Consider the following 12,740-nt stretch of genomic DNA (forward strand, 5'->3'; position numbering starts at 1 on the left):
CTCCCGTTCTGTTGGGCTGTCCGCAGAGTCACAGAGGCCACCAACTTCTCTTTTAAAAGAGGAATAAATCCTTGCAAGCCACAAGGGTTACTTTAAATATCAGACTGTTTTAAGACATCTCTGAGGGCCACTTAATTGAAAATAACAGAATGAGTTAGAGAGGTGTCATTAGTCCAACAGGGCCAGTTTTATCTATGATTGATAACAACTGAGGACTGAGGAGAGCACCAAAGTGCATTTGTAGTTTTGCATGTCTTTACATCTGGCTTTAAAAGTGACTAAGTAGGTATGTATCCTTACTTTAAAAAAATATATGTTTTTATTTCTAACAATCAACTAGACCGCATCATGATCTCCTTAACAATCCATTGTTAAATGGCTGGAATTTCAGGTCAAACCATGAGACCCTGTGACACTAGGACAATTCTATGATCGCGCAGTTTGACGAGCATAATCAACATACCATTGGCCACTTGGTGGCAATAGACTTCTAATTGCCTGCAAAGTCCTTAAAAGGTATAAACAGCCTTCTAATTGATTTGGAAACTAATTTATAAAGACATTTCAGGCAGGTCACAAATGCTGACTATCCTTTAAAAGGATATTAGAAGCAAAGCATAACATATCCTGTCTTTGTCAAAAATATAGTTGTGGATATGCTCTAGAAAATTCTGTTAGGAGGCACCCCGGTGACTCAGCCAGTTACGTGTCTGCCTTCAGCTCAGGCCTTGATCCTGGGGTCCTGGGATCCAGCCCCATGTTGGGGTTCCCTGCTAAGCAGGGAGCCTGTTTCTCCCTCTCTGTCTGCCTGCCGCTCCCCCTGCTTGTTCTCGCTCTCTCTCTCTTTCTCTCTTGAAAGAAAGAAAGAAAGAAAGAAAGAAAGAAAGAAAGAAAGAAAGAAAGAAAGAAAGCAAAGAATTACAGTAGTCTCTCCCCGTCCATCCCTCTATTGGCCTCCTTCACTCCCCTGCCTCCCTTCCCTTCCCTTCCCTTTCACTTCCCTTCCCTTCCCCTTCCCTGCCATTCACTTCCCTCCCTCCCTCACCTCCCCCTCCCTCCCACCCCACCTCCCCTCCCGCCCCGAACCTACCGCACCCCTCCCCTCCCCTCCCTCCCGACAGCCCCTACCCCTCCACGCCCCCCGCCCCCCCCCCCCCCCCAACCTACACCACCCGCCCCGCACAGCCCGCCCATCCCTACCCGCCCTCTGTTATGCAAGCTCTCTGGAGGTAGAAAAGATTGAGAGAAGTGCTGACATAGTAATGATAACTAAAAAGACATGCTGAAGAGAAATATCAGTAATATTAAGAACCTACTACTGTTTAATCATCTGAGCTTGAGCAAGCCCGTTACCCCCACAGAGCCTGAATTTCTTTCCCCGAACCCTGAGCTAGACCAAGAGGGTCAGCAACTATTTTCTGTGAAGTGTCAGGTAATAAACGCCTTAAGCTTCTTGGGGATACACACGGTCACAACTACTCAACACTGTCTCTGCAGCGTAAAGACAGCAAAGGAGGATACACAAACAGATGAGCATTGCTCTGTTCCAATAAAACGCTATGGACGCTGAAATTTTAATTTCCCATAATTTCCACATATCATGAAATATTATTCTTTTATTTTCAACCATCTAAGAATGTAAAAACCATTATTAGCTAATAGGTCATTAAAAAAAATCAGCCGCCAGCCTGGACTTGGCCCCTGGGGCTATAGTTAGGCAGTCCCTGGGCTGGATGGTCTGTCCCTCAGGTCTGGCTATGTCTCTGTTAATTAAACTGCTATCAATTCCCTATTTAGCTGACTCTGGGGTTAAACTTTATTTATGCTTTCTGGCACCTTCTTTTACAGCTGAAAGCAGTTTCTCAAGCTTTATTCACTCACATACCCATTAAATAAGAATTTTAAAAAGACTACCTCTCTTATGAAGTCTGAATTATTTAAAATAGCAATGTTTTATGTTCCAAACATACAAACAAACATGAGTTTTCAAACTTTACTTGTCCTCCTCCTCCTCTTACCACAAAGAGATTCCCAGACCTGTCTTCACACATCTGAAGATCCCTGCCTTACAGATGCTTAGACTTGGAAATTCCAAGTTGGAAAGCCCTCCGAAAACCTCACTTTTCCTTGCTGCTGGTAAAGAACATCAGTTTTCCATGAACTCTAAATAATGGGGGATAAACTCACCACCTCAGTGAACTGCCAAGGTCCAGGTAAGATCTCCACTTGACTTCCTCAGTCCTTTCTTTCTTTCTTTCTTTTTTTTAATTATTTATTTATTTATTTATTTATTTATTTATTTATTTATTTATTTATGAGAGAGAGAGATTTTAAATAAATCCATACATGGTGGGGTGCCTGGGTGGCTCAGTAGGTTAAGCATCTATTTCCAATCAGGTCATGATCCCAAGGTCCAGGGATGGAGCCCCACATCCAGCTCCATAGGGAGTCTGCTTCTCCCTCTCCCTTCTGCTCCCCTTGCCTGTGCTCTCTGCCTCTGCCAAATAAATAAAATCTTTAAAAAAAAAAAGTCTATACACGGCTAGAAGCACCCTTAAAACTTCCCCTCAAGGATGGCAGTGGTCCCTGGGCAGCTGCCAGTAACCCTGAGGGCCCTGCCAAGCACCCTGTGGCTGGGGAGAACCAGACAGGCGCTGGCCCATGTGGCACAGACGTGGAGCACCAAAGGCACTGGGCGCCTGCGCACCTACTTCTCTGAGCTGCAGTTACCTCAAGGGTATCAGGAAGACGTCGTCCATGCCATAGAATGGAGCACCCTTCGGGCTTGGGGGGTCCTCTGGGATCCCTACCCTGTGAGAAACAGAGCTATCCTTCATGGCTGAAGCATCCATGTTAGCTGGTTCTTGTCCTGCGGCAAGAAGGCCCAGCTCAGCATCAGCCATGTACTCCCAACGGGCACCATTCCTGAGATTATGAGGCACCATCGGGTGTGTTGCCTGGAAGAGAAGGCTGCGACAGAGGCAAGCTGGCCAGAGCCTCCACAAATGATGTCATTGTCACCTCCCACAACCCGAGACCAAGGAGACCCAGGTGAAGCTGCCCTTGGGCTCCAAGAAGGTCATCACCTCAGCCAACAGAGCTGTGGTCGGTGTAGTGGCCAGAAGTGGCTGCACTTACAAGCCCATCCTGAAGGCCACTGTGCCTACCACAAGTATGTGGATAAGAGGGATTGCTGGCCACGCATGCAGGGTGTGGCCATGAGCCCCGTGGGGCATCCCTTCAGCACATCGGCAAACTTGACATCATCCTCAAAGATGCCCCCACTGGCTGCAAAGTGGGTCTCATCACTGCCCAGAGGACTGGGCATCTCAGAGAAACCGAGACTATGCAGGAGAAAGAGAACTAGGACTGGGGAGCCTCAATAAAGTTGATCTTTCTGCAACTTAAAAAAATGAAAAATAACAACAAAAAAACAATACATTTCTTCTGGGAAGAGACAGGGACCGTAAAATGGCCCATCTCCATATATACGTGCTGCTGTTAAGGAGCCTCAGCAGAAAAGAGGAAGTTCCCCTGGAGCAGAGCACTGAGTGCCCCCCGAGAGCCAGGGCCCTTGCGGCAGGCCCTCTCATGTGAGCCTGTCCACTCGGCGAAGTCACTAGAGATTAGCACCCTTGGGGCACATGAAGAATCGGGGCCTAGAACCTTAACCCACTTACCCCAAGTCACATAGATACCAAGGAAGAGCTAGGACTCTCAGACCTCCTTAGAAAAGCAGTTATCCATTCATTATTTGTCTGTCTCTCCGCCTTCCATATCTATCTCTATTCCTGTCTCACTTCCAAATCTCCTCCTTAGGAAGCATTAATTCTCTTATGTTTGAATAAAGTCCTCTGAGAGTTAGTTGGCCAATCGAATTGGGTGAAAAGGCTTGAAAGTGAAGCTGCCCACTGAGAATTTACCAGATAATACAACCTGCAGTGTTCTCTGTCCAATCCTTATCACAAATCCAATTACGAGAAATGTGATTTTTGAAGAATAACTGGAGAGAATGGAGCCCAGGCTCTAAATACTACAACCTTAACTCTTAGATTAAGCCAGAGCATTAGAGATTGTGATATGCCTCTCTTTGACTTTACTGAATTGTAAAACATGTGATGTCATTAATCAGGACTGAAAGGTAATATAAAGAACTGAAGTATACTTTTAAAGTTCTCAAGCAAAATCTAAAGTTTCTAAATACTATAAATCAATTCTTAAAAAGCCCAAATCACTATTTCATTCCTTTGAAACAGTGTGAAGGAATTTCAGATATTTTAAAAATAACTCCATGATACTATCAAAATTTGCATGAATTATATATATTCTACAACTCTGCGCCATAAATATATACCTGCGTTTGAAGCAATGCAACTGAGAATGACGCTGTTTCCCATTAATGCTCTTGTTAGGATTTTTGAAAATTGTACTAATTTCTACAGAAAATAGAGAAATTATAGTGGGTATAAATCTCAAATGACAAGCTAGCTTATTGAAGAAATATGACTTGATTTTCCAAATTTCTGCTCCTGTTTTGAGCTCTCATTTAACAGAGAAACAGCCCTAATTCTTTGACTTAATTCTTTTCTCTCACTCACTTTGGGGTATGCCACTGTTTCAGAACCTTATATGCCAAAGATGGGGAATAGGAGTCACAAACTGGTTCCAAATCTCAAGTGTATCCAGTTTATAATGGAGATGCCTACCATGCCAGTCAGTACCCCTCTGCTCCTGCCTCACACCCAGGCACAGGAATCCATGCAGGGCTGCCTCGTTAAAGTTTTGCTACTATCCACCTTTTTTCCAAGTCCCCAGAGATCTCTGTTCATTCATCACTTCCCTTTCTCTTAGCCAGGACAACATTTTCAAGTCTCATTATCATTTCAGACAGACATCTTGTCTACCTACCCTGTATTCTGGAATTTGACCCCTTAGAAACAGGAGACAGCCTTTTAACCTTCTGCTGTCTAACATGTATCATCCCTCCTTTGAGAGATGGTTGAGCACAGGGTGACCACTAGCTTGAATGGGCAGCAGAAAGTATAAGAAAAGTAAAAAATATAGGTAAGGACCTGAAATATTATCTGGACACACTGATTTTTCAGTATTTATATGGGTTCTCAGATATCTTTCTTAAACAATTTTGTATCTGTGATTAGCCTCCCTATTAAAATAAGTTGCAAAATTCACTTTTACTTCTAACTCCACTTTCGTCAATTGAATATTTCTCTGCTGTGGCCCTGTTTCTATAACACCAATGATCCTAGAACCTGAAAACATAAAGTAAACCCAACCCACAAAATCAGGGCATCTGATCATCTTCACTAAGGAAATTGGGAGTAGTAACATCCTCTAATCATTTATTGACTTATCATATATGTGGGCAGGAGTTTATATAAAACAATGTTTATGCAGCATTATTTATATTAGCAAAAAAATGGAAACAACCTAAATGTTCAATAATACAGAATCATTTAAATAGAGTAGGATCACAGGATAAAATTCTATGCAGCCATTAAGTGTCAAATTGTAGAGGAATATGTGATGATATTGGGAAATATTCACAATAAAATAATAAACCCAGTATAAACTATGCAATTACAATGTTTTAAAGTACAGATTTGAATAGAGTCTATAGAAAAAGGCTGGAAAGTTCCTTACCAGACAGAATGTTAAAAAGGATCCCTGTGTGGTGGTATTGTAAGTGGGATTGTTAAGTGTATTAACAATTAATAATAACAATATATTAACAATATATTCAATATTATAAAATATCTCTACAATGTGCATACATTGTTTTCATGATCAGAGAGATAATGTTATTTGAAAAACCAAAAACATTTATTGAGCTTATGATTTGTGGACCACCTATATGTTATACTTCAACAAAAGAATTTTTTAAAATAAATAAGAGCGAAATAAATAAATAAATAAAAAATAAGAGTAAGGGCACCTGGGTTTCTCATCTGGTAAACCATGCAGCTCTTGATTTCAGCTCAGGTCATAGTCTCAGGGTTGTGGGATCGAGCCCCACATAGGGCTCTGCACTCAGCACAGAGTCTGCTTGTCCCTCTCTCTCTGCTCCTCCCCCACTTCGTGAGCTCTCTCTCTCTCTCTCAAATAAATAAAATCTTTTTTTAAAAAAAATAAATAAATGGGAAGCCTAAGTGGCTCAGTGGTTGAGCATCTGCCTCCTTCGGCTCAGGGGTGATCCCCAGGATCAAGTCCCACATCGGGCTCCCCACCAGGGAGCCTGTTTCTCTCTCTGCCTGTGTCTCTGCCCCTCTCTCTCTTTCTCTCTGTGTCTCTCATGAATAAATAAATAAAATCTTTTAAAAAATAAATAAATAAACAAAAGCAAAGATCTTCAACAACAAGAATAAGAAAGAAAAATATTTGCTGAGATATTCTCAGCCCTGGTTAGGTTTTCTTGCTCACCAAAGAAATGTTTTACAATAATAAAATTTCTTGGCTATCTCATAGAAAATATACTATTTGATTTTTTTTAATTCTCAGATATTAATATGCTTCGTAAAAGCATTTTGCAAATCATGTAAATCATGTACACTAATTGCTGATTCAAAGAGGAGATTGTACTGCAAGTGTACTGTCTCCCCACAGTTGACTGCAAAACCAGGAAGTAGTCGAATATGTCATACAGGTTTCCAATATCCTGGTTCACAGGTTAAGTGAGTCATTAAGAACAGGTTGGGTAAAATTCTGGTCTGACTACTTGTCCTGGACTTCATAATACCTGACTCCACCCTTTGTCTCCAGGCTCTGCCCTGGCTGTCTGACAGCCCCACCTACTCAGTAGGCTTGCAGGTTAAATGAGGAAGAGCAATGGTAGTTAGAAGGAGGATTAGAACATGACTCAAGGATGCCCAGTGAAGAATTATGAATGTGAAGGGTAAGAACCCACTTGCCAGCACTGAATCTGGGTCTGATTTCAACCTACAGCCACTTTATTTTTCTTCTTATATCTGAATCAATTATCTTTAGTTCCATTTGGAGTTAAAATAAAGTGGTTTGCTTCATTCAGCAATGTCATCTTCTGCTGTCCTCTGGTTTTTGCATTGTTTTGTAACTAGAATGGTGGAAAGGGGGTGGTTTCTATCTTTGCACTGAGAACTATAATCTAGTTAACATTCTTTTAACCAACTCCAACACTCAAAGTTACATCCTGGATATCTAGGTGACCTTTGATTAAAATTTTTTAACCTCCAGGATTTTAATCATCCTCAATTCATTCATCCCTTCATTCAACAATTTATTGAATGCCCAGAATGTGTAAGACATTATGTGAGGCACTGGGGATAAAATCTTGAGCAAAATAGACATAGTCCTTACCTATGAAGCTTATGGTTTAGACAGTACAGATCAAAAACATAAAAGCAAAATAAATAATAAAAAAAGGCAAAACAGGCCATTCTAAAACCCTGTAGTAAAAACTCTAATAGAGAAATTACAAAGTGCCACAGGAGTAGGCAACAGAGAAACCCAGATGTACTAGGTGGGTGGGGGGGAATGGGACGGGAATTAACACTTCAGCTGAGGCCTTGTATTAGTTTGCTAGGGCTATCAAAACAAAGTACCACAGACTGTATGACTTAACCAACAGAAATTTGTTTTCTCACAATTTCGGAGGCTAAAATTTGAGATCAAGCTGTCAGCAGGGCTGATTTCTACTGAGGCCTTCCTCCTTGGCTCTTCTATGGTCATCTTCTCCCTTTGTCTTTTCATAGTCTTATCTGTATGTTTGTGTCCTAATTTCCCCTTCTTATAAGGATAGTAGTCATATTGGATTAGGGCCCACCCTAGTGACCTCATTTTAACTTAATCACATCTTGAAAGGCCCAATCTTCAAATACAGTCACATTCTGAGATATTGGGGGTTTCAACATATGAATGGGAAGGGGGGACAGACATAACAGGCCAGATAGATATAAAGGAGTCAGACAGGCAAATGGAAGCACAGAGAAGGATTTCCAGCATAAGCAAAGAGGCAAAGAGAAGGGTGCCTAGGGGAATTTAGTAAGAACTAAATCAGAAAAGTCTTATAAGCCATGTTAAAGAGTGACAACTGTATCCTAAGAACAATAGAATGCTATTGAAAATTTTAACTAAGGAAACAATATTATCAGATTTGCTTTTTAGAAGATATATTTGGCTGTAGTGTCAGGATGAAGCAGGGTCAAAGGGAGGAGGCCAGGGAAGCTATTGCAGTTATTCAGGAGAGACATAATCATGGCTCGAATGGGGATGATGTAATCCAAATGGAAAGAAGTAGATGGAGTCCATTGTACTGATAGGATATGGTGATTACTTGGAGAGAAGGCTGAGAATGAGCAAAGAGTGGAGGGTGAGAAGAAGAAGAAGAAGAAGAAGAAGAAGAAGAAGAAGAAGAAGAAGAAGAAGAAGAAGAAGAAGAAGAAGAAGAAGAAGAAGGAGGAGAAGAAATTAAGGAGAAACATACTGGTTTGATTATAATTATGAGACTTTTGAGTGTGTGTGTGTGTAATTATGAGACTTTTTAACCTCACCAAACTCAAATATTGAAAATTAATCCAAAACCCCAAATGCATCCTTCCAATTTGTTTTATTTTCTTCATCTCTCTTTATGTTTCTAGATCCTTCAAGATGCAGCTGAGGATGCAAAATGTAAGCATGGTTGCTAGGATATCTAGAAATGAAAATACAACTGCTTCCATTTATGGGACACTATACATATCCCAGACGCCAGTGAAATTCTCTACATGCATTTTCTACTTAGCCCTCACAGCCCCGTAAGATAGTTATCAGTATTTATATTTCAGAGACAATGCAACTGGTGCTCAAAAAGGCAAAGTCACATGTCCAAGGTTACAGAATCAGATTCTTGAACCCAGCTATCTCCGACTCCAAAGCCCACTGTATTAACCACTACGTTTTCTATCTCCAGTGAGCCTTCCTTTGAAAACTTGGATGAATTTAAATCCGTCTCCTAAAAGCCTTCTTGCCCTTCATGTACATTTTTACTGAAAAATAAGAAAATAGCCTTAATAAAAACATTCCACAGACTTGAGCTCCATTTTAGAATATAGTATGAATAAAACCCTGGAATTGTGTAACCTACCATCCTCTCCGTACCAGCTTAGATCAAACTAGGCCTTAAGCCTAAATTCAGACCAGGCATACAGATTGCCGAACAACTCATTTATAAGAACAGATTAGATGAGTGACTGAGCAAATTGTCAAAATATCTAGACCAGCTCTTGGCCAGCAGTGCAGAGAACCGGAAGCCCAGCTGATCGTCAAGGCTGCCCATCCCTGAGAAATGTTTATGGAAGAATGTTTAAAGGAGATCCAATGAATCTAGTGTTCTGGATATCCCACTTTGGTTGTTACACAGATTTCTCAATTCTGGTCAGGCCTCTGGCTTGTTTGAAGTCGCTGCCCATAACCGAGATTGCCAAGGCCCTGGCCTTCTTTGGCAGGGGTGCCCTGCTTTTCTTGCCAATAAGCTGCTTGTCTCTCTGGAGCACAGCTATTTTCTGTATGAAAATACAGAAAACATTGTTCAACTTATCTGGAAAATATAAACCCAGCTTATCTGTAGAAAGAAAAGGAAAGAGAGGAAAGAAAAAAAAAGTTTCCCTTACCATTCTGGCATCTGTGGAATTTTGTTTTATCATTAGAGAGACACAATAAGCCCCAGATGGACACCCGAAGGAGTTACAACCTATTGGCAAAGTGATTGACTGGATAAACCATGGGAAGTTCCCAACTGATGGAGCAACATTTTTTTTTTAAATATATGAGAAAGAGTTTGGTTTCCCAGAGGAGCTAGAAGGGTGGGATCCAGCCAGGAACTGTAGCAATAATCTGGTAAAGATGTGATGAAAGCTTTGATGGAGTGGCACCTGCGGAACAGCAAGGAAGGGAGAATTTGAGAGACATTGTGAAATCATAACTGCCAATATATTTGAGTGGTTCCTAGCCATATCACCTCAGGGTTTCTGTGCAATGGGCCTTAAAGTTAGAATTTTATAGGATCTCAGAAGTATTACGCCAAGACCTCATTTACTTACTTATAAGGTTGGTATTGCTTATATTCTAGTACAGTCTTTATAAGGTCCCTCTATAAGAATATAGTATTTCCAAATATCAGTGAATGTAACATAAAAGTTTTAAAGTTTACCACTGCCTTCCCTTTTTACCCAGGGTGGCTGGCTCTGTGCAAGGGAACAGGAGCACCAGAAAGGTTAAAATGGTGTAGTGTAAGTCTCGAAAGGAGGTTTTTCTTTTTTGTAATGCAATTACCTAACAGAAGCTTTGATTGCTGGGGCATCCACTTCAAAGCATCCATTTCAAAGATGGCTATCTTGAATAAACTCCTTGCTAGCGCAGGACTAGATAAAGACTCAGGCCACTCCTCCCACCCTTCTCTGCCAGCAGGGCTCCTCTGTTATAGAGATCTTGGTTGGTTTCAACAACTGAGCATTTGAGCTGTTTATTTCTTCTCTCACCACACTTTAAATTCCTGCTCTTATGTCTTGAATTCACCAATAAAGGATGACCCTGCAAAACCTCACCCTCGACCTTAATAACAGCAGAACCCCAGGTGCGTGCTTGCACTCTCTCATGCTCGTCTCTACTTCTCTACCTGTGACTGTTGTGTGGCCCGACATGTGTCACATAATTTCCAGAACATGTAAACAGTATATCCCTCCCCCCTCAAGTTTCCTGATAGTCGTTGCTGAGAATGTCTTGCACCATAATGACAACCACTGGCTGTAAAAAAGAAAAAGAAAAAGAACCACAGGGCTGGTCCAGCCACACATTGGTTACCTATAGGGCACAAAAGACAAATGGAAATGACACAGAAGGCAAAGGGACTCCACAGGTGGTGGAGAACTATTGATTAGTTTCTTTTTTAATCAATGATGTGGTTGTGTGGTAACTATCATCTCTCCCCTTCTGATTAAAGAGCTCCACCTACCCAGTCACAGAATCCTCGGCTACAACTGGGGGCATGGTCACTGGGCTAAGACAAACACATGGCATGTCCCCCACTGGATATTCTACAACATGAACTCAAAACCTATGCAGGTAATTTGATATGAATATTACACGTTACCAACATTTGCTTTAATTTTTCCCTTGGGCTGTTTTCATTTGTTTTCTCTTTGCAAAACTGGCTGCCATCTAGCAATGAACTGTTTTTCCAGATATCTAACGTTTCACCTCCCTTATGCATCTATAAACTTAGGACACCAACATTATAAGTTGCTAGGCCTCTAAATTCAGTACACACAAGAATCATCTAGGGAGCTTCTTTAATAAAATGCAGATTCTAGGGCTCACCACCATAGAATGTTAATTTAATAAATGTGGGAAGGGGCTCACTCAGGAAGTTTGCCAGGGGATTCAGACCTAGTTGGGAAGTACTCCTAAGTTGAATCCAGCAACACAACGCACAAAGCCAAACTCATAGATTAACATTTCCCAAGAATCCTTTGAGAACATGACCCCATGTTATGCATGTGTCAATTTTTTCCATGGTGTAAACTGATGCAAAGTCAGATGCCTGTGATCCCAGTGTGTTTGGGCAGGGGCAGATTTTCTCCCTAGGGAGAGGTGCAGAAACATTGATTGCTTAATGTTACTCCACCCTGGCATTTATTATTAGTCATAAAAATTGACTGAGCCAACTCCAGTATTGCCAGTTCATTTGATGAGTATCCAAGGTGGGTAGACCCCTACAATTTACTTCCCTCTCCACTCAAAGGGCAAATGTGCAACCCAACTCATAGACCAGGCTTCTGAGCAAAAGTTTGAATGATCCCTGAGGTCATACAAGCTTTTCAGCATTGTTTTGAGAGTACCCAAAAGCCACTGGGATTGTTGAGATCACCAGTTCCTTTATCCTGTGGAGAAGGAGAAGGAGAATGATTGATGTTACACTCATTTTTGAATTGAGAAAAACTGTGGGTTCCTGAAAGATTTATTCTTGAAGGATGACAAGAATGAATTGTTGTTTCTACAACCCTCCAAACTATGTTACCTACCTCACCTAGTGTCCTGGCACCAAGAGGGGTGCCCTGGGGCCGGTATGGCACCAGACTTGTTGGCTTTAAGTATGTTAGTCCCACCTTCAGTCTCAGAACACCTGTATAAGCCTCTCTGAAGTTAGCCAAGTCAAGGACCATAAAGCAAATATGGGTTAAAAATCACCCTAATATCCCCATCCCTACCCTACCCCTAGTGCTTCTTCATCCTTGATCCACTGCAACGTACTCACCTTTAATTCACTAAGTTCAGAACACCTTTTGGGAACGTCATGAACATACTATGAAGGCACACACATGATGCCTTTCCACGCAGTCAGCTTTATTTAGTCACAAAGCAAAGTTAACATAGTGATAAAGCAGGTTCAGGATTCTAAACTCAATGAGATTTCACCACGTTTAACTTGGCTTCTTATGTGTCCCACAAAGCAAAGCATAAGACCAGTCACACAACCAATAAGATAGAACAGCGGGTAGGAGGTTAACAACCCAATGGCAAAGTCAGTCTGTGAACATGCAGGTGACGGAAAGCCTCAGTCCGATATGGGTCAGCTCTGGGCACTTGCTGCTTATTATGTTCAAGTAATGGAAGAGCTCGGTTCTTTTTCGAGATTAAGCAGGCGGAGCGTTCAGTGGCAGCTCCCTTTCTAAAGAGGTCTGACACGGAAGGGTCAGTGTCAAAGGAGTCTG

The 12,740-nt window shown here is 41.5% G+C and overlaps 1 pseudogene; it reads left to right on the plus strand.

Moving 5' to 3' along the window:
* Positions 1-2,573: 2,573 nt before the first annotated feature.
* On the plus strand, positions 2,574-3,367 carry LOC100856337 (annotated as a pseudogene).
* The last annotated feature ends 9,373 nt before the right edge of the window (positions 3,368-12,740 follow it).

Source organism: Canis lupus, chromosome 33 (assembly GCF_011100685.1).
Source record: "Canis lupus familiaris isolate Mischka breed German Shepherd chromosome 33, alternate assembly UU_Cfam_GSD_1.0, whole genome shotgun sequence".
In the NCBI taxonomy this organism is placed as follows: domain Eukaryota; kingdom Metazoa; phylum Chordata; class Mammalia; order Carnivora; family Canidae; genus Canis; species Canis lupus.